This window comes from Cupressus sempervirens, chromosome 10 (assembly GCF_028749045.1).
Source record: "Cupressus sempervirens isolate cs-2001-9-10 chromosome 10, ASM2874904v1, whole genome shotgun sequence".
Lineage (NCBI taxonomy): Eukaryota > Viridiplantae > Streptophyta > Pinopsida > Cupressales > Cupressaceae > Cupressus > Cupressus sempervirens.
This window is the reverse complement of record NC_143127.1, coordinates 3,636,949-3,663,331: the sequence shown is the minus strand read 5'-3', so window position 1 is coordinate 3,663,331 and position 26,383 is coordinate 3,636,949. Positions and strand designations below refer to the sequence as shown.

General features: G+C 34.7%; 1 pseudogene across 1 annotated transcript; it reads left to right on the top strand.

Annotated features, from left to right (window-relative positions):
* Nucleotides 1–14,598: 14,598 nt before the first annotated feature.
* Nucleotides 14,599–25,345, top strand: LOC149532268 (ABC transporter C family member 9-like; annotated as a pseudogene). The gene is made up of 11 exons (XR_016357054.1): nt 14,599–15,411; nt 15,633–16,284; nt 16,561–16,647; nt 16,767–17,450; nt 18,474–18,638; nt 23,469–23,769; nt 23,859–24,073; nt 24,180–24,485; nt 24,572–24,635; nt 24,755–24,994; nt 25,065–25,345. The product of XR_016357054.1 is annotated as an ABC transporter C family member 9-like (transcript).
* Nucleotides 25,346–26,383: the final 1,038 nt, after the last annotated feature.

Genomic DNA, 26,383 nt, shown 5'->3' with positions numbered 1-26,383 from the left:
CTATTCCAAGCTATCATGATGGACCTATCTTTGACCAAGACAATGATGAAGCCATGGATGCATACCATTCAATTGAGAAACAACAAAAGGACTCTAGACATACTTTTCATAGAACTTTTGCTCCCTTGGAAGATTCTTATGATGACACTTTGCAAACACTTCTTGGCACCAAGCTCATCATGTTACCTAAGTCTAGCTCATATGGAAACCCATTCTTGGATATCTATTGTGCTTATCATTGACATAATGAGAATAGTACTTTAGATTGCATTGAGTTGAAACATAAAACCCAAGATCTTATTGATAATGGGATTGTTGATACCTCTAATGACTCATGCGATGAGGATACTTTTCTTGAGAAAGATCATATTAATGAACCTATGTCTAGTGATGGTTTCCTTGATACCTCCACTTCTTCCAACATTCATGCACCTCCCAACAGTTCAAATCTTTTCAACATGCCTCTATCAAATAAAGAACCTAATGCTTTTCACGTATACTATGCCTATCCTCAAGGGCTACCTCTAAAAGAAACTCAAGCTAACCTTCACTTGGTTGCAAACCTTTTCCATGCTTCTAAGACTAAAGATCCAAGCACTACTTCATTCACTTTTCACTCTCCCTTGTCCTTAGAAGTGGCTCCATGTCAAGAGGACTGTAAAAAAGAAGAAGCTATAAATGTCAAGAAAGATCAAGATCAAGCACCCTTTCATCTCCTTCAAAATTTCACCCCTTTATATCCTATGTCTTTTCCATCCCCCAATTATGATGAAGATACCACTTCCATTATCTCCCTTGAGTTTAGTGAAAATTATGAGAAAAGTTCTCTTCCTATGCTATCTAAAGCTACTTGTCAAGATCATGTTCTACTTCTCCATATCCACTTCAAAATTGTGCTCATGCTTCAAGTGTTCCTATTAAGAATGTTGTTCCTATCAAAGCTACTCATGAGTCTATTGATGTATTTGACTATGTTGCTCACTCTAAAGATGTTGATATCCCTTTTCACTATCCATTTGCATCTCCTAAGTCTATCCTTGGTCCTCATCCATCAAAGCTAAAGTCTTCAAACCTTCCATCTATATTGGGACCTTATGTTCCTTTATCTCCTACATTTTCCACTCCTAGCTCTCTCATCATACCTCAAGATCAACAAAGACACTCATCCTTGATGACTTTTCACCCATCTATCCATCTAAACTAGTCATATCAGCCTTATTCATCCACAAATCCCAAGTCCTTTGGAAGTGAGAATAAACATAAGAATCCATTAAAAAATGAAGATCACTATGTCCCTTCTAAACAACATGTGAATGCTAAGAAGGAAAATGCACAGAAGAGATTGCAAAGGTCCACTATTAAGAGAGCTAAATAAAAGAAAATATGGTTTCCTAAGCCCATTATTGAAGAAATATGCTCTAAACTATCGAAAAGAAAATCTAAAGCTATATGGATTCCCAAGTCTCTTTTAAAAGACTTGAATATTGAAAATACTTCAAAGTTGACTTTCAAGCTTCCAAAGGCTTCCATTCCATCTTCTTCCAAAAATATTCCTAAAAATATGCCAAAGCCTTCTACTCCACTTTTTTCCAAATCTCTTCTACCACCTGATACATATAAACCTCAAGCTATTTCATCCATTATTCCTCCATCATTCCAACACCCTTCAAGGTGTGTGTCAATGTTGATCTTGCCCAATATTTTAGCTAGCCTCATGAAATCCTCTAAAACTTACACTTACTTTCTATCAATGCTCATTCATTTATTTCAAGACATGAACCCTTATCCTTCATATACTCCTACTATCATCTCGTTTCCATCACCCTATCAACATCTTTGAGCATACTTATCTATGGTCTTAGATTATCATGACTTATCCTTCCTATAAGAGCATTATCTGAATTGGAAAAAAAGCTTGAACTATTTCTAAAAGTTCCAAAAAAATAGAAAAGATAAAAATTCAAAAAAAAAAGGAAAAAAAGGAAAAAAATGAAAAAAAATGTGCCTTGGTGAAAACTACTTCTCGTGGCACCTTGGTAGCAAAAGTAAAGAGAAATAAATTCATCCTATGGTGAAAACCACTTCTTGTGGCACCTTGGATAAGTACCATGATGAAAACATGGTAAACAGGCATCATGTGTAATTCTTCCATCATCCATCTACCCCTTTTCCCTCTTCCTCTTTGATCTTGACATTGTTGAGCTATCCTTGTGTATTGGCTATCTTATCCATGAGATTCTCTACTATGCTTGCTCATTCATTCATATCCTTTATATGCAACTTCATTCTTATTTCTCTATCCCATTGTTATCCTATCTAGTTGATCCCTTGGTCTTTATCACACAAAGAAAACATGGTTCTCACAGGTCTTTTGATATGGCTACTCTTTTAAACTACACACTTAATGCTATCTCACTTATTGACATCTATTACTTATCCCATATGCTATCTCAGTTAGGGGCTTCCATTTCTTATTCTATATTTTATCTTGCTCATTGCTTCCATTGCTATCCAAAACCTTACTCATTTGGCTGTCTTTCCCTAGCTTGGGTACTCTTGAGGAGTCAATCCTTGAGGATCACTTTCACTTGCTTCATATTCCTTGCTTATCCATCTCTGTCTATCTACTAGCTTCCTACTGCATATTATACACCTTGCTAGATATTGGGAGAAAATGATGTGATCTTGCTTGAGAACTAGTAATTTCTAAGTCATTTTAATAATCCAAAAAAATCATATATGATGCTGAAAAAATCCTAAAAATAAAAAAAAATCCTGAAAAAATGATCATCTTAGTGAAAACCTAGCAATAGGCACTTTGATGTATCACCAAAAAAATAAAAGAATCCAAAAAAATTCAAAAAAGTCCTGAAAAAATTTGCTAAGTGGTGAAAACCTGGAAACAAGCACTGCTTGAAACCCTTGCACCTATGTCTATCAGTCTCAATCACCCACTTCACAAAACATTTCCTAGCTTGGGATTGTTTCTTGTCCTCATCTCAGGGGCACAACTACTTAGCTTACTTGAGGTTTCCTTGTGCATTAAGGTTTCATTGGAAACTCACACAACAATTTTTCTCAACACTACCCCCAACTTGACATCAAGTGTTTCTCAACACTTTTCAGATAGTTTACCTATAGTCTCCGATGTTGCGATATTTCTCACTATCAGATTCAAGTCTCGAAGAAATGACCAAGAGACTTACACACACATACACACTTAAACATTTAAATGACTAAGCTATGATGAACTTTATCCTCTTTGTGTGTTGTCTATGATGATTTCTTTGCTATATGTTCCCTCCCTAATAGTCTTTCAAGGATGTCATTGACTAGAAGAATGGGGGCATGGGGCATGTTTTCTTGATTTTTTCTTGTGGGTATACTTTGTTAGTCTACAATGTTTCGAGCATTCATCCTTGTCCTAGTTAACACTTTGGCTTACAAAAGTATCATCCTTGACTATTTTTGCAAGACCACACTCAGGGGTTATCTTGGTGCTTATGCCTTGATACAGGTGTAATCTTGCTATACTAAACTTAGAAAATCTAATTGTATCATTCATCTTTACTTACATGTCTTTGATGCTTAAGTTGGATTCCCACATTTCTATCTGACATAGATCATATTCATATCCTCATATTTTTACTAATGATGATTGTATGATCTTATGATGTCCCTAATAAGGCTTGATGATAAAAACTAGGACCTACTTATATAACCCTTGCAATTGCACCTTTTCATACTAGCTTGCATTCTAGGGTTTGTTCTAGCTTAGCTTTGTATTTTGCATGTTGAGAGAGCTCTCTTCTTTATCTTTCATGGACTTGTCAGCTAACTGCGTTCATCCTTCTCCTACGTCTTCTCGATCTTATCTTATCTCTTCTTTCCTATTTCTCACTTATTTTCTATCTTACCATCTCATCTATGCTTTTGACCTATCTTTTCTAATCTCGACATCTTGGATCCATTTTCAGGGTCGAAATCCAAATTCGGCTTCATCTTGCTAGTCAAAAATTTCTTCTTTCTTCTATATAGTTGGCTGACCTATTGAGGCTTAATCTTTGCATCTTGTTGGGGAAATCATCATTTCTTCATCATTTCTACTCTTTTCCACTCTTTGCTTTCATTTCTATTTCATCTCATTTCATCTTTCTTCTTTCTTTGACTTAATTCTTATGCTTTATCTTTCTTGGTCAAAGTTAGTCAAACTGGGGCACATCTTCATTGCTTGGTGATCACTCTTTGGTCTTAATCTCTTATCTATCATCATGAACTTTTCTTTGTTCTAAATTGATCAAATCTAGCTTATTTATGCATCTTCTCTATCTCGTTTTATTTCAATCCCAAGGGCATATGAATATTCTATCATTGTTGCAAATTACTTTTTGCTAAAACTATCTATTTTCTCTTGATCTATCTATTTTTTTGGTGTTAGTACTCTTCTTGAGTTTTGATATCATCTCTATCCTAGTGTTCAGTGCTGTCACTATTAGACTATACATTCAGGACTTGCTATCTCTTTCAGTATTTTATTCTTCATAATTCGATCTCTCTATCTATTGCTGCATACTTGGATTATGTATTCTTTGACATCATGTGTTCCCAAATTAATCACACATTAGTCAAAGAGGGGCAAATGTAATCAACTAAAAATGGTCATATAGACTATGAGCCCCCTTTCTAACATTTTTCCATAATTTATCTAATGGTTATTTTTGATCAAATCCTCAAAAATATCTATTTATTTGATTATAATCTATGCTATGACCACTTTATCCCAAGTTCAGATTTAATTAAAAGAACATGCCCCCTTTTAATTAAATAAAATTCCCCACTCATCTCTTATCCTAAGTGTACACACATAAAGCATTATTCCTATTTTAGAAATAAAAGAAAAGACATTTTTGTCTACACATGAATGCACAATTTTCTGTGAGAGGAATCTTTTTTTTTTGAAATAACTTTAATTCTCCTCTACACATTTCAAACCTTCTTAAAAGGCAACCATTAATTCTGATTGGATCACTCCCACTTTCAAACTCCACCCTTGATTACATTCATCTTGCCTCTTAATCTCTACTGTCTATTTTTCTTTAAAAGGGAGGGCTCTCTCCTCCTTCAAAAGATCTTAGTCTCTAATGCTATTTTTATGTTGCAGGTTTTCTTGGTGATTTTGGAGACTTGGAGCATTCTTGCATTCTTATATTTTTGCATTTTACCTTATCTCTCATTCTACTTACATTATGACATACTTTTTAGCTTAGTTCTCTTTGTTAGCTTGCATTTGCATTGCATTTTATTCTAGATTCTTGGATATTGGCACTCTTGCCTCTACTCTTTAAATCTCTCGTTCTATGGTGCACCTTGCAAGGGTTGCATAGTTTGGTTCATTTGAGAGCCACCATCTCATAGCCTTTGCACATCATAGATAGACAGCTATAAGTTGACTCTTGAGACTCCCTCTTCCATGGGTTCCCTCAAGAATAATGGTTTATAGAAGTGTGACACTTTTCTGCACATACCGTCAAGTAGTGATACTTGATAGATATATGCTAGGTTTTTACTTGCATTACATGATTCTTTGATATATTGATGGAACTTGTGTTATCATAAAAGATAGTAATAGGCTCGATAACTTCTTCTTGCATGCCTTCCAATAATTTCTTAATCCAAAAATATTAGAACAATTAATTACGACAATAACATACTTAGATTAAGTTGTAGATTACAATATTGAGCTTTATTTCTTCTCAAACATGTAATCAGTCTTTCTCCTAAAAAGGAAGCTCCACCACTAGTGCTTTTTCTATCATCACCATTTCCATCCCAATCAACATCATTATAAACTTTCATATCAAAATCACCTTTTTCTATGTACCACAATCCATAGTCTTCAATTCCATTCAAGTATATGAGTATCCTTTTTATTGCAGCCATATGTGTTTCCTTAGGATTAGAGGAAAACCTTGCAACAACATGTGAAATATCAGGTCTACTATGCACAACATATTGTTACTTGCCAATCATTAATCTATATAATGTCTCATTCACTTCAATAGTGCAATGCTCTTCAAATAAGTTACAACTAGTGATCATAGGTGTACCATATGGTTTTGACTCATTCATGCCAATTCTTTTCAAGATCTCCTTAATATACTTAGATTGAGTCACATATATACCACTTCTTGTTTGATGAACTTGTAAGCCAATGAAAAATTCAATCTCACCAAACATAATTTCAAACTCTTTTCACATTTGATCATAAAATGATTTTCATAGCAAGTCATTATCATCAAATACAATGTCATCAACAAATATTTCAGAAATTCAAACTTTTTTATCAGCTTCACTTTTCAAATACAAGTTACCATTTCACTTTTTCTAACAAAATCAATCTTTGATCAAATAGGAATGTAACTTTTCACACCATGCTTCTAGTTCTTGTTTCAATCCAGACAAGATTTTGTTTACTTTACATACTAGATTCCTTTGATGTGGTTTCACAAATCCTTTAGTTTGTTCAATGTGTACATTTGCCTCTAGAATTCTATTTATAAATGTAGACTTAACATCTATTTGATTAAAAATGAATTTCTTGTAAGATGCATAAGCTAACAATGACCTAACTCCTTCCAATCTAGCTATAGGTAAAAATATCTCACCATAATCAATTCCTTCTTCTTGTGCATAACCTTGATAGGCTAATATGGATTTTTCCCACACAATTTCACCTTTCGCATTTAGTTTGTTACTAAAAATCCACTTTGTTCCAATTACATTATTGACCTTGGGTCTGGGTCTAAGTGTCCATGTAATATTTTTAACGATTTGATCTTTCTCTTAATTTATTTTATTGATGTAGTCATCATTATCAAGTGCATCCTTTACTATTTTAGGATTAAACTCAACAATCAAACATGTATTATTCTTCAACCTACTTCTTTTCATGATTTCAACACTTTTATCTCTAATGATTTGATCTTGTGAATGATCCTTTCTCACATAATTTTCTGTGAATCATTGATCCTTTTTTGATTAGCATTATTCTAGCACAATCAACAATTGATCCAATTCTTGTCTCTCCAATTCCATTTTGCTTTCGTGTCCTCGGTGTAGATAGGTATCTCTTAATTCCATGGCCAACATAAAATTTAGTGAATTGATCAGACATCAAATCTTTACCTCTATCAGATCTCAAGCATTTCAATTGTTTACCTATTTCCTTTTCAAGTCTGGCCTTATACTAGTTGAATATATCAAATGCATAGAATTTCATCTTCATAAACATTATATTCATCATTCTTGAATATTCAAAAAATAAACAATACGAAATATCTATCTCTATAATAACTCTCAACTTTCATTGGTCAAATAAGTTGGTATGAACTAGTTTCGTAATTTGATTTGATAAATGTGAATTACTTGAGAAAATAGACTTAGTCATCTTACCAAGTTGACATTATTTTCACATATCATTATTAGGTTTATAAAATCTTGGTAAACCTCTCACTTTCTTCCTTCTATTAACTTTGACAATATTCTAAAAATTTACACGACCCAATATCTTATTGCAAAGCCACACATCTTCAATTCTAGCAAATACACATGAAATAGTAGTAGGATATAAGTAAAATAAGTCACCTCTTGTTTTCTTTTGACAACACCAATCAAATTTCCATCATTGTCATAGATCTTTACCTTTATGCACTGAAATTCCAATCAGTGACTTGTATTATTTAGCTGTGCAACACTCAATAGATTATATTTTAGTTCATGAACTCAATATGCATCATCACATTTGATTCTTTAATTTAGCATCAATGAATCTCTACCTTTAATTGGACATATTGCATTATTTCCAAATAAATAATAGTTCAACCATCATATTCCTAAAATTTATCAAACTTATTAATATCTCTAGTCATGTGATGTGAGGATCCACTATCAATAATCCATGTTTCATTCTTACTAACATGAGAAATAGTGGCTTTTTCTTCCTCATACCTTTCCTCATTAGGATATTCTTTAATAGAAACATATACAACTTCCTCAACTTGGTTCTCATCTTCAGTATTTGACTTAGTGTACTTTTCTTGAATGATGTTGCATGACTTCTTTCCTTTTTCCTTGTAGCTCTTGTGATCCTTATCCTTTTTGTATTTTTCTCCTTCTTTTCTTTCTTTTCATTCCTATACTTCTTAGGACATTTAGCAACAAAGTGACCAATTGCATTACATTTAAAATATATCAAAGGTAGTTTACCTTTTGAATCTTCCTTTACCTCTCTAAAACCTCCTTGCAAGCAATGCTTCAATTTCATCCATCTCATTCTCATGTAAATATGAATCACTCTCATTCTTACTACTCTTTTCTTTCCTTGAACTTCTAATGTTTATTAAATGCATAAACACATTCTCAATATTGGACACACTATTATCATAGTTACTTAACTCAAATACAGTCAATCGACCAACCAAACCATCAAGAGTAAGATTGTTACCAGACATAGCTCTAACTTCCTCAAAAGTAGACAATCTTATAGTATATATAGGCAATAATGTTCTACAAAATTTCACTTCAAACTTATGAATCACTCATGACTACTCCAGTAGCTTTGATTACACTCATAACTTATTTATTCGATTAATATACCGAATAATGTTTTCTCTATCTTTCATCTTCATATCATCATATTTTACTCTTATAATTTTTACTTTATCTCTTAAGACATTCTCATCTCCTCCATGCACAAGTATCATCTTGTCCTACATTTCTTTAACACGAGCATGATTTTGACATCATCAAATTCATCATCATTCAATGCAAAATCAATCTCAATCATCACACTATTATGTTCTTTATTTTGGATCATCTCATCAACTGTCATAGGTCCATTGGGAAGGGTGCACTCATTTTCTAGAAAGTGTAATTTGTGGTCTCTAATTTCAGATAGATGCGACTTCATCTTTCTCTTCCACGATGAAAATTTCTCCTTGTTTAGCTTTAGTACCTTATTCTTATACATCTTCAAATCTTTCGCTTAAGTTCCTTTAAACTTTTCCTTCAAGCACTCAACTCTAATACCAATTGTTAAATAACTGGGGGAGTGGGGTGAATTAGTTATTACAAGTGTTGGAAATAACAGTGAGAAGTAAACTCAGAGGGGGGGGGGGGTGCGGGGGGGTTGGGGGGTGAATCAGTACTTCAAAACTTTAACCATAAAAACATTTACTACACATCCATCTCATAATTTGCATGTAAAATAGAATAGAAAACTAAACATATTCATACATAGCATGAAACAAATAACATATATGACACAAGATATTTGGTTATCTAGAAACCCTCCAATGAGAAGGTAAAATTGGGGTGGGGATGACACCCAAAAATCTTCACTACTGCAGTTGTAAAGTGTACCCTATTAAGGTTACAATAAGTTTGACCATAAACTACAATCTACACTATGAAATGTCTACCCTATTAAAGACTTACAAAGACTATTAGGTCTCACCCTATTAAAGGATTTCAACACCCTACTAAAAGTGTGCTTGGTTAAAGGACTTTAACTTACAATAAAGTAAGCAACCTGTTAAAGGATTTACAAAAGGCTATTAAGACTACTCTGTTAGGAGATTTGCACTTATTCACCTATTAAAATATTTCAACATTGATCCTTTGATTAGCACTTTGTTGCTAGATGTCATATCTTCTTTTTCCCGGTGTGTACTTGATCCTTCTAATCAGATATATCTCCTCTATCCTCTCTCTACTTTCCTTTGTTCTTCCTAACTGATTCTACAATTCATAACATGATCACAACCTCCATAGTCATTACAAATGCTCTCCACACTTAACATTCGCCTCTCTTGCGTCTCCTTCATGCATATATTGCTTACAAACTTTTTAGGGTTTATCTCTTGTAAACACAAGTTGGCTAGGGTTAGGTTAGAATCAATGATTGTGATTCATCTATTTTTCCACTTAGAACATCCCTCAATTTGATTGATTGCATGTACTTCATAGGGATTCAAAATATATACATGTATAAATCTTCTAAAATCATAAAATAATCCTTAAGTGAGCCCAAAAATGGTTTACATAGGAGTTTGTGCTATTACAAACAACTATGTCCAAAGCTGTTTACTCGACACTTGAAGCCTTTGATGCTCGACATCCACTACATTCTTAATGCTATAACTTGTCTCTTGAATGACCTGACATACTCTATTTACTTGGCTCATGAGTGACTCAACACTAACTATCTGCCTGACACATACTGGTGCTTGACACTATCTATGTATATTACTCAACATGTATCGTCTGACGACTTATGCTTGACATGCTTTGATCACTTGACTCACATTGATTACTCGACTTGCTTTGATCACTCGGCTTCCACTATAATACTGATAGAATAATGACTAAGTGTTTTGTCACTGCCTTGTAAAAACCAATCTAAGATTAACTAGTTATCCTATAGGCCTTAAAAATACCTTTTCACTAACTTACAAAATTTAATTTTTTAGATTAATAACCCAACAACCATATAAAACATCATAATTAGAAATAATTTCATCTTTTTATCAAATTTTCAAGTTAAAATACATCACTGTTCCTTTATATATCGAGTATCAAAGTTATCTTCTAGTTTATGTACCAAGTTGTAACAATAACATAGGACTTGGAAATCAACTTGCAACACAAAAGAATTAATACATATTGACACAAGTATTTAATGTGGAAACCTTGTAAAGTGAAAAACCACCTAGGATCGTAAACCCACATATTTTCACTCTTCTCAAGTGATATTTGTTAGGAGCCAACCTTATAAAAGGTTTTATACACGTCATTACATGTGACCTTGTTAGAGGGTTTTCACCAAAGATCATCTAGACCTTATCACTCCTTGACATTTCTAAAGAGTGACTTTTCTAAAGGACTTATAAAATATTTCTAATGAGTGTAAAAGAGGTAATTCCAAGATCATTGGAAATGTATACAGTATGGGGATAATACCAGTGGTTGAATAGAGGTTAAAATGGTAGGGCACACCGTTTCTCCATCTCTTGCCTACGGTTTACAAAGAACTAACATAACACATTCCCTTAGTGACCGCACGAGCTATAACATAGTTAATGTATTAGCAAGACAGTCTTCAAACACATCCAATTTGTAGAGAACCTAGGAAAAGAAATTTGAGACTTTTATGGATATGTTTTCAGTAATCTAGCTCACACCATGCGGTGGTATGGATCTTCAATCCTCTTCTACACCCATTCCTACTGTATATATTGGTTTGCAAAATGTCGATTACTAGAGTATTATTGCAAGTTCCATCTTCTGCGCATTCGGTGAATGCTCAGTTCAATCAAAGGATGCACAACACAACCTCATATAATGCTCACTATAGATAGTGCACATGAAATATAAGACATATTCTTCAAAGTAAAGAGCATCTCCGCCATGTTATACCCCTATCAAAAGCAATGTCTTTCTTAGATTTGTGGTTATAATTGCACCAATTCAAATTGTTTAACCAACCCCGTAAAAGAGATTGAACTTGTGATACTCGAAAGTGAAGATGAAAGGTACAAATCTGAATCCAAATTGCAAAAAGTGTAGAAGAAAGGTGGAGAAAGGTGTATAGAGTACATATGATATTACATTTGCTATTAAGTGTAGATGAAAATTTTAGATCTTTCACAAATGTTGAGTTATGAATATGTTACAATGCTATTTTACAAAGAGATTCACATTATCAAGTGGATAGAGACATGGAAAAGATGATATACTAAACATATTTTTGATGATTCAACGAATGAGAAATTGTGATTTTGAGCATGGTGTCTAATCCTTGTGTGTTACTAGCTGAGTGTGTTATATAAGCTCATGCACTGGTTCATGGCAATATATTTCTCCAATCTTAGTCTTAATGCCTTTTTCGTACTTTTGGTTAATTTTATTGAGGTTAATTAACCTCTCCCAAATCACGTAAAAGAGAGTTGGTTATCAACTACAAAAGAGTAGTTCTTAACCTCAAGTCTATATAAGGGATAATTTTTCTTTGTAGAGGGGACTTTTTGGACTTTGGGAATTAGAAAATAGTCATGTTAGAATTTTGGTAGCAAGATAATTTTTGGAATGTGTGTAGAGATTTTTTCTTTAGAATCAAAAATTCCTCTTATGTTCTTGATGCAAGAAAATAAAGGAAAACACATTTTGGGTTCTCTTACTACAAATTTGAATTGTTGATTCTCTTTGTAGTGAGTGTTTTCATGGTATCATGCAAATGTTTATGACTCGTTGAATTGACACTGTGCTAATGATAACTATCAAATGTAGATCTTGATTGTTCTTATTAATGGTTTAAGTTAATCTAGGGAAGCTTAGAAGTCGTTTGGTGCATTCGTCATCAATAGCTTTCTTTCTATCTTTCAATGTTTGATTGCAATTTTATTGAAAAAATAAAAACATATATCTTATGAGGGAGCTGCCCCTCTCAAACGTAATAGAAGATTGCAAGCCAATAGTGATTAGTTGCAATCTCTCCAACTGTTGGCACAATTGTCATTGTTTACAGGACGAACATGGTCATTTTCAAAAATAACTTTGTAGTGACAAATGCATTTACCAACAATGCTTATCCTTTTTATTTTCCCATATTTATATTTATCTTTAAGCTTTGCTACATATGACTTTTGAAATGTGCTTTAATATCCACCCTTTTTGTGTGTGTGTGTGTAAAGTTTGTCTAATTAATAAAATACTGATGTACTTATTAGTTCCTATCATAGGTAGGATACAATAGCATTCATTGAAATGCAACTTCTTAATTTTTAATTTTTATTGTCCAATCATATTAGTTTATTTTTCAACTACTTTTTTTCATCTATAAAGTTTTAATATATGGTGCATTTTTAATGGTTGAAAATAAATTATTTATTTGAGATTTGATTGGCTATTTTTGCTACAATAGTAGTTTAAACTTTTAACTTTTTGTGCACAAAACTCAATAAATGATTTTACAATCTTTATACATTTCACTCTTAGAGATCAAATAAAATAATAAATAATGTCAACTAATCTAATAATAACTATAAATATCTTGTACATGTTAATTAATAAAACATTGAGTGACATAATAAAAAGGATTGATTTATATGAATTTGGATGACACTTCACCTATAACCTTTCAATTTCATTTATTATGATAACCTTGGTATTTGGGTGACACTTTCAATTTAATTTATTATGATAACCTTACTAATATTAACTGTTAATATTAATATACTTTTCACATGAAATTACAAATATATAAATATATACAATAAAATTATATAATGATAAAAATAAATATTACATTTCATACAATATCACCATAAATTTTATAATTTGTATAATAAAGATTTTTATTACATATTATTTAATATTTTGAACAATATTATAAGACATCGAGTTTAGTCAAAATAAAACAATGTTAAAGAAAACATATTCTTTCAAGCAAAATATATTGGGATCTAGCCACTTCATCGTACAACAAAATAAGCTAATTCAATCATATTTTAGTTAATTGACCAATAATGATAGAAGAAAAGAAAAAATAGTTAAACAAAACAAAGCTTGTGATATTGCTATCAAGATTTAATTGTGTGATTTTTGAGTCAAACTCATTGACCCATATTTCATGAGTAGTGATTCAACATGAATCCATCTCTCATGAGAATAAATGGAACACTTAGCATTCATTGGATCTAGGTGATGCTCACAGGGGTGAAGCATCGGGACTTCTCGGGAGGTCACCCATCCCAGTACTACTCTAGCTTGAGCGCGTTTAACTACGGAGTTTCTCCATGGTTAAACCCAAAGCTTGCAACCTCATTTGCAAAACCTTCACCAAGTGTTGTGCCTTATGAACCATTTATTAGAAAGCCCCTTAAGCTCATCAATTGATAAGTAGGAGATAATTTCCATAGCTAGTCAAATTGTGATATTGCTATCAGGGTTTAACTGTGTGATTTTTGAGTCAAACTCATTGACCCATATTTCATGAGTAGTGATTCAACATGAATCCATCTCTCATGAGAATAAATGGAACACTTAGCACTCATTGGATCTAGGTGATGCTCACAGGGGTGAAGCACTGGGACTTCCCAGGAGGTCACCCATCCTAGTACTACTCCAGCCTGAACGTGCTTAACTACGAAGTTTCCTCCATGATGAAGATTTTGCAAATGGGGTTGCAAACTTTGCAAATGTTCATAATACATTTGCAAATACTTTCTAATTTGATTATCAACTGCCTATAAAACACTATATTTATCCTTCAATGATAGGAACTGAAAGCATCCTTCTTCATTAAAATATTACACCTTTCTACCACCCATTTAAAAAAATTAATAAAGAAAATTTCTTAATTATTTGCACATTAAAACAAAAGATACCATATGAATTTCTACAACTTGTCCGGTGGACTAAGGTAGTGGAAGGGACAAAATTTATATATATTATATGTAAGGTAGTGGAAGGGACAAAATTTATATATATCATATAAAACGGACAATTGGTAGAATACTTCCAAGAGCGCTTGATGGTCAAGCTTGACCATCTTGCCTTGGGCAACACACAAGAACGTCCGCGCGGACAAATACCCAAATTTTCTACTCAGTACACAATTGATCATGGAAATCAGAAAGCCTCTGTTAGACAACCAAAATGAAACGCACACCATTACTTCCTATGCAAGTGCCAATCTGTTCAGTCTGCTCACATTCAGCTGGCTTAACTCTCTGCTTAAACATGGATACGAGACTTGTTTAAAGCTTGATCACGTGCCTTCTTTAGTTGGCAAAGACACTGCTTTGCAATCAGATCTTACATTCCAATCCAACCTGAGTAAGTTCAGGGCAAACAGCCCCTTATGCAGCAAAGTGTTAGCAAAAACTATATTCTTATCTATTTGTAAAGAATGGTCTGTAAATGCACTGTTTGCATTAGCCTATACCATTTCATGTTTTGTGGGTCCTTACCTGATGAACCCATTAATGGAGCATTTGGAAGGAAAACAAGAAGACGTGTTTGGGGACTGGGGTGGGTATATGTTTGCCTCTGCTTTCATTGGGACAAAGGTGATAGAATCATTTACAAGGCCGTATTGGTTCTTTGGATCCCATAGGCTTAGCTTACAGATCAGAGCAGCCCTGACAGCTGCCATATATAAGAAAGGTCTCAAGCTTTCATATGCCGCCAGACAAAGACATACTGGTGGAGAAATTATCAATTATGCAAGCACAGATGTCCATACTGTTGCAGACTTCGCTTGGTTTTGGCATGAAATTTGGTTGTTGCCAATCCAGATTCTCCTTGCTCTCTTCATTTTGTACAGAAACCTGGGGATAGCTTCCCTTGCAGGTGAAAGATTCTTAATGAGCTATTTTCTCTCAATTATCAGTTAACCATGTTTAAAGATAATAAAGATAATAGACCCCCCCCATTATTATTGAAACTGAACTTGCATCCCTTAAAAAGCTCAAACATCAGTTAACCATGTTTAAAGATAATAAAAACAATAGACCCGCACCATTCTATGCTTATTAAGGTTTTCCATCTCCTGAATTTTACAATTTTTACAGGCCTGGCAGGAATAATAGCCTTGGTACTTGCAAACCAGCCTATTGTGCGACTGCAAAAGAAATTTCAATACAAGATTATGGAAGCTAAGGATGCGAGGATGAAGACCACTTCGGAGTCACTAAGAACAGAGAAATGAGAACAAGTGAAACAATAATTGAAATTGAAAATGGAGAATTCAGTTGGGATCCTTTCTCGCCAGCATCTAATTTATCTGTAAGTAGGTTGCAGGTGAAAGCTGGGATGAAAGTTGCAATCTGTGGACCAGTTGGTTCAGGCAAGTCAAACATTCTGTCATGTATTCTTGGAGAAATGACAAAACTTTCTGGGGAAGTTAAGCTGAGAGGCCGCATAGCATATGTTTCTCAGTCTCCATGGATACAGTCTGCGACAATACAAGAGAACATATTGTTCGGGAAAGCCAAGGATGAAATAAAATATAAAGAAGTTCTCAAAGCTTGTGCACTGGAGAAGGACATCCAGTTGTTCTCCCTGGGAGATCAAACTCAGATAGGAGAGAGAGGTATTAACTTAAGTGGTGGGCAAAAGCAAAGAATACAGCTGGCCCGTGCTATATACCAAGATGCACATATCTATCTTCTTGATGACCCTTTCAGTGCTGTCGATGCAGACACTGGAACTCACCTCTTCAAGGTAGTATTAGAAACTTGGAATACAGCAGAAATTCATACTTAATGGCCGCACATTTCAATTGTTTCGGAAAGAGAGAATAAAATGTAAAAGCTCGTAGAAACTCTATGACATAAGATCATTAGTCTAGAATTATAATCTTTGTTCCAATATGCATTTAGGATATCGTTTGTTCTTCTCCAGGAAATGCTCCTGAGTTGGAAACTCTTATAGGTAGTAGCACACAGAATCTTAAAGTTTTTTATCTCAATGTATTGAATGGAATTTTCGGATTCACAGGAGTGCATACAAGGAATTTTAAGATCAAAGACTATATTATATGTGACACACCAAGTTGGATTCTTACCTCCTGCAGACCTCATTCTAGTAAGTCTCATCTTCATAATGCCCGCATAGAAAATTCAAATACATGCCTGTTGGTATTTTGTCTTGTAAAAATTTCTGTAGTAAAAATTCTTAATAAATTAGCTCAAATCCCCAAACAGGTAATGCGAGATTGCATGGTTACTGAGGCTGGTCAATACAATCACCTTCTGCAAGAAGGCATGGATTTTATAAGAATGGTTGGTTCACATGATCAAGCTATGGAGGCTGTCAATGCATTAAAGAAAGAATCCACTTTTAAAAGTAGTAGAGAGGGGCAACTGAGTAAGGGACAGATAGCATTTGAAAACGTTTGCAAGCCAGTTAGTAACCTGAATATCCAGAACTCAGTACAAAATATAGAAAAAAATGGTAGGGAAAATGGGGCAGAGGATACCAGGCTCAAGAAAGAACAGATTGTGCAGGATGAAGAGAAGCAGCAAGGGATGGTTGGTTTTCAGATTTACTGTTCCTATCTAACTGCAGTATACAAGGGCCTCTTAATCATTGTGATATTACTGGCTCATGTGTTATTTCAAATATTGGAAATCTATAGTAACTATTGGATGGCATCTGAATCTCCCACAAGCATAGATGACAAACAAATCATTAATAATTCTCTACTCATTTTAGTGTATATTTCACTGGCTGTGGGTAGTGTTTTTTGCGCATTGCTGCGCTCTCTAGTTCTATCAAAAGCTGCTCTTCAGACAGCACAGATGTATTTTGTGAGAATGCTTAGTTGTATTTTCCATGCACCAATGGCCTTCTATGATTCAACTCCTACCGTTCGTATATTAAATCGGGTCAGTTCATCAGTCATTTTAGTAGCCTGCATTTTGTTGTTATGTATGTGAAAATTAACACTGTTGCAGTCACTGATTATTAATCTCCTATCGTAAACGATTATTAAACTGCCGGAAAATAAATTCACAGTTAATATCAAAAAATAACACAACTGCAACTTTACCAATAAAATACGGAAAGAAATTCAGAACACAAAGAACACAATATTTTTGGACAAATTGTCCTTGGAAAAGCCCCTCAGGGAAAACCAGTTCTGCAGATGGAAAATATATTAACTTCAGCAAATCAAGAGATACAAAATTCCTTACCTCTCATTGGCAGAATTCGGACAACCTCCTAAATTCTCCTGCTGATATTCCCACTGCTATCCCCAATGCTATCACTGCACCCTTGCTAACACTGTAAGACTGTTTGCTATCATTGCAAACTCATTTGCAAACACTGCAAACACTTTTACAACTTCTTCTTGTTCTTTGTTTTATTCTGTTCTCCAAATGCCTCCCTTGACCCCTTTTTATACTACTTAACCAAGAGGTTTCTAATTGTTTCTTGATAAAGACAACTCAACCAAGAAGTTTCTAGTTGCTTCCTAACCAAGAAGTTTTTAGTTGCTTCTCGATTAAAGCAACCTAACCAATAGTTACTAGTGGCTTCTAGAAGGAGTCAATTAATTAACAAATATTTGTCATAACTCTAACAATTATTTGCCAATTAATTACATATGGACGAACAGCTGTCCAAGCTACCTAAAACTAACAATGTAGAAATATAAATGTACTTGCTTTGACAACAATCTTTGTTTTTTCATTCTTTGCATCCCCTATATCTGTTGTTGATATTGTTCAGTTTCATTCGATTGACTCATTGAAAATATCGTCTCTAATCTGTATTCCTGTACAGAGGCTGTAGTTTGGCTTGCTATCTAGAAATTTGTTGGGGAATATATCATGCTACAGTGTCAAACAGAGAAGCATAAGTTCATTGGTTTATGCTAATTCAAAGCAAATCATTGGAATTGACAGGTATCTACGGATCAGAATGTAGTGGACAGAACACTTCCTTTCAACTTGGGGAGGTTAGCTTTCTCAGTGATAGATTTACTGGGAATAATTACTGTTATGTCTCAAGTTTCGTGGAAAGTGTTTGCCATTTCCATACTAGTCTTGGTGATTATTGTATGGTACCAGGTATATCTTTCTTGCATATTGTCTTCTTTTTCTTTAGCAAGAAATTTTCTGATTGAGATTAAAAACCTTCCCCTCAAGTGTTAAAAACTTACACATATGGTTGAATGGTGGAGTAGAAAATGGATCAAGAGGATTCTCACTGTGGATATCTTTTACTTTAATTTGCAGCCTTGCAGTTTATAATACACCATAGAGTCTGATGGGAAAAGAAAATTAATTCTTTCGAAATGCATTGAATCTAGTTATGACATTATTTATGACATGTTTTTCTATACATTTTAAATTTTTTAATTATCTTGAATAAGAAATAAAATATCCTTGAAATGTTGATTTTCATCTTCTTTCTCCTAGATGTTGGACGTTAAGTCCGGCTGTTCATTTCATCTTCCCGTCATCTTGATTGAAAAATCTTATGTATACTGCTGCAATGAATAGTAAAGATTAATGCCCTGCTTTCTTATAGATGTAGAAAAATTGGTGAACCATGTTAAATCATTGTCTGTGTGCCATTTATGAGTTCTCAATTCATCAAATTACTTAATTGGTATCAAAGCTTGTCAGGTCCATGGAGAGCAGGCTGAAGAGGGGCGGGAGGAATGGAATTGTAGGTTGGGGGAGGCTAAACTAGTTTACTTGGGGGTGTTGGTTTCATAGTGTATCGTTGGAAGTGATTTTACTACTTGTAACATGCTTGAGAATCATGAAGAATTACACCAATTTGTGATGGTGTCAAACCCTTCTTGGCAAACTTTCAAACGTTCTCCTCAACATCCCGAGCCAAAATATTCAGCCAACTTGGGGAGTCCTCTTGTAGGGTAGTGCTGAAAAGGAAATACCTTTTCCTTGACTATTTTTGTTTATGAGGTCCATGACAATGGTTACTTGTTTTGGATTGGCAATAGATCACATGTGGATTTGGTGTTTTAGTCTACAAATTGTCCTTGGTGAGGACTTGGAAGAATATGCGGTAAAAGCATAGGTGAGAGAATTCAGTATCAATGGTTTTTTAATGTGTTTCTGTCATGGAAGATGGTATTAATAAGTAGGACAGCGAGTTATACAGTGATGAGAGTTGTTGAATGGGTTGGATATGTTGGCATAAATTTACTGATGTTTTGGGTTAGATGAGCATGGATTTTAAAAGGCCTTTCATCCCGTCTACAATGAAAAGATGAGGCATTCAGCCCATTAAAACATCAAACAAGGACAACAATAAACAGCTAGACAACAAAAAAGTAAGACAAAAAACAGAAAGTAACGGAGCGCTGCCAAAAGACAGGGAGACCCACCAAAAGTCAAGGTGGTTTCAAAAATGTCCCAAGGAGCTTTTCTTTACCTCAGAACCATGGTCCTTCTCGAGTCTAAATTTCTTCTGACAAGCAGACATCATTAAACTATTGGAAGGACCTTCCTCCAACCCCTTCACAAAAACATCTAGAGGAGGGAAAATGTGACTCCATGAAACAGGAGTTTGATCCTTCAATTTCCAAACAAAGTACGGATTATCACTTTGAGGCATGTCCAACTTTACCACAAGAACAACAAATAAAAGGAGAGTCCTCAAACTTGATTTGCAACACCCACTTAAGTATAGAGGGTATGGTAATATGAGGAAGGAACATCTGATCTTTCTTGACATAAACTCAAAATCTAGCAAACAACAACTGCTTACTAAGTTTGGAGATCTTATTTGTAACACAATACTGCCCAAAAGAGTTGGCAATAATCCTAAAAATGTTCTCGCTCCGAAATTCCAATGGTAGAGCTACACAAAACTTGAGAGTTTCCCTTTGAGGGTTGAACTAGGACACCAGCTTTGCATACAAAGAGCATTCATTCCCAAAAACCAAGGGCCCTCTCGAAGAATCCTAAACAGTACTCCACATAGGAAAAGGAAAAGAGAGAGAATCTATAACATTGTAGTTATCTCAATCTGTTCACTAAATCTTCTGTGGCTGAAGAAGCCATCGTACCCAATAGTGAATATTGAGGATAATGGCAAAATCTTCCAACAAGAGACCTCGTCAACTAGGTCACTGACTCATTAAGAAGAGAATTAGGAACGAACAGTTCAAACTGAGCTTCCTACATTACCTCAGAAGGTTCACTGAAAGTAGAATATAAAGATTGTCCCAAAAAAATTTTTAGGGACAAGGTATACTTCTCAGCTGCATCAGACACCATAGTACAGGGTTCCTTTGAACTGTTAGGGGAAGGAATAACAATAGCAGGAAGGGGGGAAGCAACCAACATCCTGCCATCCTGAAGAGTAGAGACCCCCTCCAAAGCTAGAAGAGAAGAATCAACATCCTTAGGACTAGCAATATTCAACTCATCTCTGCCAGGAGAGGAGACAACTACCCCAAAAAACCCTTGCATTTTTCTTTAAAGCATTTTCAGAGAAATTTGGTGCAAAAGGCAGACAAAAAACCACCTCATCCTCGACTAACTTAGACTGAGACCCATTTTCCTCCAGAGAAAATGAGGGAATAGACTTATCTACTGAACTGTAGTTTGAACTGAACAAAGTATCTCACAAAGAATGTGAGAGAAACCCCTTTTTCAAACCCATAAACTTACCATCATCAGAGGCTTCCAGATCAGAACTTACAACACTCTTAATTGTCTAACAAGCTTCCAATAAGATGTCCATAAGGATCTTGTCCTCATCAAATACATTAATGCCATCAAAAGGGGAAAAGGTAGGAGAAGAAAAAGGGAATAAAGATCTTCTTTCAGCAAATCGAGAGCCTCCTTATTGCAAGAAGACTTCAACAGAGCCTTCAAATCTTTAGAAACCCCCTCAAGGAAAGAAGAGCCAAAATTTGGATTTGTTATAGCCAAACCCACATCAACCACTGGGTCTTCATCATTAAGGCTACCCTCCCTGATAACAACAGTTGCCTCCACCAAAGTTGAAGCAGCAACACTGAGAACCCCTTCTCCATCGATTGCAACAACCCCACAAAAGGCTTGCACAACATCCTCTTCTGCATCCTCCCCTATGTCCTCAAAGTCTCCCACAACTCCATTGCTAGAAGCCCTAGCTGCATCAGAAAGTGTTTCCCTGGCCACCATAATCCTTTTGCTAAGAAAGCAAAAGAATAGAGAAAGCCCCACAATTGAACCCCCAACTTGACCTGCACATTAAACCGTCTATCCATCTTGGCAGAAATAGATCAACTGAATAAACCCCAAACCATGCTTTATTATGTTATGAATTTATTGATGTTGTGTGGTTGGATATGATTAGCAGCTAGTTGGGATAGCTATTCCAACTATGATGATTGATTCTTGGCCTATTTACTACCACAGGATTTGATGATTGTGTTTGTATATTTGTTGCAGTGTTCTTTCTTTTAATGAGACAAAAGCCATGGAAAGTAGACCTTCAAGTGGGAGATTATTAGATGTGAAGTCCAACTACTCATTTCATCTTCCCTTCTTTGTCCCATCATCTTCTCTTAAAAACTATTCTATATATACAAGAGAAAAACCTTATTTAGGGTGCCGCAATGAATAATGCCCTGCTTTCCTCTAGATGCAGCCAAATTGGCGATGCTCGTTAAAATCTTTTGTTTGGTTGAAATTTGTAGGTTCTCAATTTATTGAATTACTTTACACTAGAAAGGAGACTGCAAATAAGCAAACAATTGTCTTTTAAGCTTTCCCACAATTTCTGATCATCCAAGAGACCCCTAGATGTGGGAAGGGACCTCATAAAATGTTAGATCCTTCTGGTTCTATTACCTTGAAGATTAATTTGCCCAAGCATGTATCACTGTATAACATTGTCTTCTTTCCGGTTTAACAAAATGGAAAAATGAAACTTACCTTGGACAATCTAATCTTGAATAGTGAGAGGTTTGGAGTAGCCATTAGCCTATAATTTCTTCCTGAAGGCAGTCTTGTGTTGTTCCTCCAGATTGTCAGCTTATTTTCTATACAAGGTTTGCCTCTTAACCCTCATAAATGTCTTAAAGTTGCATGACAACATAATGGTTTTCCATCACTTGCTTCAATCTTTCAAAATAGATCCTTTGATTAGCAACCTGAAAATCACAGGCCCACGGAATTTTCTTGCAAAGGTTTTGTAACTAAATGAATTTCTCAGTTTCTAGTATCTATTTGTTTGTTGATAATTTTTAAATTCAGTGAAGTTACCAATCATTTTTATCCTTGTCCCACAAATGCTTTATAAAAACTAATCCCTTCCATGTTAGACTCTCTCTTGTTAGAAAGGGGAATGGGTTAGAAACAAGTCAAATCTGGATTAAAGATGGACTGATCTTAAAGGGGCTGGCAGCGAGCACTTCAACATCACATGGAAGGGCCTAGGTTAGAGTCCTACCTAGTCTATGAAAAACTCAACATGATACCAGGCCAGGTTGTGAGCCCCAAGCATTCTATAGACTAGGTTGGAGGTGTTGGAAATAAGCCACACTTGGACCAAAGATGAACTAGTCTTGAAAAAGGCTAGTAGTTCAGTCATAAAACACTCCAGCAACAAATGGAACACCCTAAGTAAACACTCCAGCACCAAATGGAATAAGTCCAGTCCAAACCGTTCAATGAAAAGCTCAAAGGACTACCGTTCTATGGCTGGGAGAAGAAGCAAAATAGATGTTTTCGTGCTGTTTATAAAGATTTGCAATAGATCGATACCATCAGCAATTGCTCGATCCTCTTTTCTAACCTTCAATTGATGTAAGAACTCAAACCAAAATAGATTTGATTATGTCTACTCTTCCAAAGTTATTGCGTATGAAATGGGATAGCACGAATGTAGTTGACCATCTAATGGACTATTATTTGTTGATATGCATGCAGAGGTACTATATAGTGACAGCAAGAGAGTTGGCCCGTCTGATAGGTGTTCAAAAAGCTCCAATTATAAGCCATTTTGCAGAGACCATCTCTGGGGCACCCATTATAAGAGCATTTGATAAAGAAAGTAACTTCATAAATACCAATCTCACTTTACTTGATGATTATTCACGAGTCCGTTTCCACAGCTCTGCATCTCAGGAATGGCTTGGCCTCCGAATGAACTTGCTATCAAACTTTATATTTTCTTCTTGTTTGGTACTCCTATTGAGCTTTCCCACGGGCGCTGTTGATGCAATTAAGCGTTATTACTGATAATAATATTTTATCAATTTGCGATAAAAGAAAATGGCTGCTTGAATATGAAGATTAATTTTCACCAGCGGTTTGCAGGTGTTGCAGGGTTAGCCGTAACATATGGACTGAATCTGACAGCATTGCAATTTGTGGTGATATACAACCTATGCAATGTGGAAAACACAATAATTTCTGTGGAAAGAATCTTGCAATATTGTAAAATTCCAAGTGAGGCTCCATTAATCATCGAAGAAAATCGGCCAAAATGTGATTGGCCATCACATGGAACGATAGATTTTGATAATTTACAGGTGAGTACCAGCAAAGCTTTACATCTCACTAACCCTTGTAATTCCAAAGCAAGCTTTACCTGTCATATGAAGTTCATCGGTTTAAGTCCGAGATGAATACATGCAGGTCCGGTATGGGGCACATTTACCAATCATCTTAAAAGGCATCACATGTAGTTTTCCAGGTGGAAAGAAGGTGGGGATTGTGGGTCGTACTGGTTGCGGAAAATCAACTCTCATCCAAGCCCTGTTCCGCATTGTAGAACCTGCACGGGGAAAAATAATGATTGATGGCCTTGACATCACAAAGGTGGGCTTGCACGATCTCCGGTCCAGGATAAGTATTATCCCTCAGGATCCAGTTATGTTCGAGGGATCCATACGGATGAATTTAGACCCACTTGAAGAGCATCCTGACACTGAAATTTGGGAGGTCCGTTTTGTGTAAAACCCAAAATTAGGCCCCCTTTTTCTTTTGTGTGTCTATTTCATAGAAAGATTGTTTTCTCTTCTTTACAGGCGTTGAGAAAATGCCAACTTGAAAGAGCTGTCCATGCAGAGGAAGGAAAATTGAATGCAAAGAGTGAGCCCTCTAAATTCTTATATGCTTATTAGGGTTTTTTTTCCCTTTCCTAGATTTATAAAACCCTTTCAAGACTTTCTATAACCATTAATGTAATCTGATTCTTTCTATGCTGGTAGTGAGCGAGAATGGAGAAAACTGGAGTATGGGTCAACGACAGATGATGTGTTTAGGAAGGGTTCTTCTTCAGAAAAATCGTATACTGGTGCTGGATGAAGCCACAGCCTCAATAGACACTGAAACTGATTTTCTTATTCACGAAACAGTTCGCAGAGAGTATGCTGAATGCACGGTTATTACCATTGCACATCGAATCTTTACTATAATGGATGCTGATTTGGTTCTAGTGCTCAATGAAGGTATGTCTGTTTCTTTCCCTTTTTTAAGTTGATATGAGAAAGCAAATTTGAAATCTGAGGGTTTCTGCAGGTAGAATTGAGGAATATGATTCTCCATCTCAACTCCTCCAACAGAGTTCTTTATTTACGAAGCTTGTAGAGAAATACACTGGAAGCTCAAGCGACAGATCAGAGATGAAATGAGAATGCTTGGAAGCTCAAGCGACAGATCAGAGATGAATGACTAATTTCTCTATCACATTTCTTCTATCCCTAAACCTAAGATATTTATCCCGATAAATAAAATGTGCCATGGGCAAGATTTCAAGTTTTTTACCTATATGAATAAAATTGGGAAATTTAATAAAATAAGTGGGGGTAACTTGTAAATTTTGAGTTATTTTTTTATCAATTATTCAATTAAATGGAGGGTTCATATTCTTAGTCATGTTTGAATTTTGTATTCTATAAGTTTAAGTCTTGATTTCCGGTTTCATTAAGAATTATAGACCAAGGTAGGTATATATAATATTTTGATTGTTTCCACCAAATTATTGATTAGGATATGGACTTAATGTTAGTTCTTGCAGTAGGAATAATGCATCCGTTTAGTGCAAATTAACAAAAGTAGAAAATTCTGATTTACTCTATAATATGAAAATTTGTCAATGGTCAAAAACAATATATAGGATGAAATAATTCACCAAACTACCATATCTTCATCAACACATTTCAATTGGTGTAGTGGAAGTGATATGTTTTCTTCGTATTTCAATGCCCAAACAAAAGGGTGTCATATATATATATATGCTCAATTATTTCTATATAATATAGTTTTTACTAATGGTCTTTATTTTCTTATATTTTACATAATACCAATTCTTAATATAATTATATTATAATTTAATTAATATATACTAATTATAAATTATACTATCCACTTTATTCTTTATTCTGTTAATTTTAAATTTATGAATATATATTGCTAACTAAATTTGTTTGTCTTATATTTTGCATAATACAAATTATTAATATAATTATATTATAATTTATTATTATTATTTTTGATCAGTAAACGAATGAAGCATTTGATTATATTAAGTTAATAAAAATAAAAATACAACAGAGTATCTCCATTCAAACGGGCACTGGTAGGAAAGAACGGAGAAGAAAACCTCCAGTCTTGCTCAAGACCATAGTCCTTTATTATTACATTATTAAAAGGGGCATACCCCAGTTACCAATTTCCAATTTTTATTGTTGAGTACAGTATAAATGACTGATTCCTTCTGTGAATTATATAAACTCCGATGATCTTTATAACGATCATTTGAACTCTTCAGTGTTTGAGATGAGAGTGACTGCTTCGAATAGATCTATATACACTTTATAGTTGACTCTTTTTTTGCA